Genomic DNA, 1,390 nt, shown 5'->3' with positions numbered 1-1,390 from the left:
CTCTCACTAGGATATACTTACCTATAAGTCTAATCTCACCAGATTTGAACCCTAGTTATCTCGAATACAGTCGCGTTAGACTAACATGTCATAATCCAAAAGTGGGCAAAACTTAAGTTTATAAGTATCGATGTGTAGCTAATCTCTTTCTCATTCCATAAAGCACTTGATTATTGAAAACAGACACCGTTTGTGCTACTTACAAGCAAAACAAGCTCGAGGAAGGATCGATCGCAATCAACTCAAAACGGTGAATGCGTAGCGTGGGCACATAGCTCTCAGAGAGACTACCGCGATGGTGTGGTCGCGTCGTGAATCCGGTGAGGGAGAAGCGCGTAGCAAAGAGGATAAGACACACTCACTCTCTCTCTCTCCCTCCCTCTTAGACTCGTACGACACATGATTAATATTCAAATGTTATTCAAAAATGGTTCTAAGGTGACTTTTACACTTTAGTCACCTTAGCTCAAAAATGTACATGGGGTTCTCTTACTCATTATTACAAAGTGGGAACAAATCTGAGTCCTGACTAACTGATTAATCTTTACATAACCCAGACGAATGGATCAAAATGATAAGATGTCTTTGACATAAAATGGGAATTTGATATGCTTTACAAGATGGGCTCATTACAACAGTTGGACCAATGGGGCTCCAACACTCTCCACCTCCTAATTCATGTCTACCACGACATGATTGTCTTTGTCTTCATTGTCCTTGTCGTCTTTCTTGGTTGATTTGATGTAGAAACGCATCATATCGCATAGACTCGCTTGCCATTAATGGGCTAATAAATTTTGACTTGTACATGAAGAAGCCTGTGTAAAATGCTTCTTCAAAGGTTTGGAGATGGTAGCTTGGCAGAAACATTAGCCGTTTGAAGTAGGCATACAATACTGGTTCTGTCGGTGGCCCACTTAGATCGTATGACAACTCTGAGATGCTTCTTTCAGTATTCATATACTCTGATGTCCAGCTTTCTGAGAAGACTGTGAGACAGGCCAAAAATGTTCGAGCTATTTTACATAGCATCTTGCAGGATAGGTTGGGAGAGCCTCCGAATTCTGCAAAGGCGCCCTGTAGGGTTTTCACCATGTAAGAACCGGATATACTCTCTTCCTCTGCTGGCCCTGGCATTACTGGATAATTTAGCCATGTCGGATTTCTGCTCTGTAGTGCTTTATGTTGGCTGTAGGTGTATGTTCGGGGAGTTGGGAAAAAAGTTCTGTCATTCCTCAGCTTAGGCGGTGCGTTGACTAAGTGGATCAGGTTATTAGGATGATCCAAGAGCCATTGACGCCTCCACTTTGGCTGGGTGTCTACTATTCTGTTTTGCTGTTCCTGATCCTGTACTTCTCCTTCAAACACTGTCACTTGTTCTTCTTTTTCG

The sequence above is a fragment of the Adiantum capillus-veneris genome, chromosome 7, assembly GCF_014529385.1.
Source record: "Adiantum capillus-veneris isolate H3 chromosome 7, ASM1452938v2, whole genome shotgun sequence".
NCBI lineage: Eukaryota > Viridiplantae > Streptophyta > Polypodiopsida > Polypodiales > Pteridaceae > Adiantum > Adiantum capillus-veneris.
This window is presented reverse-complemented; position numbering follows the sequence as displayed.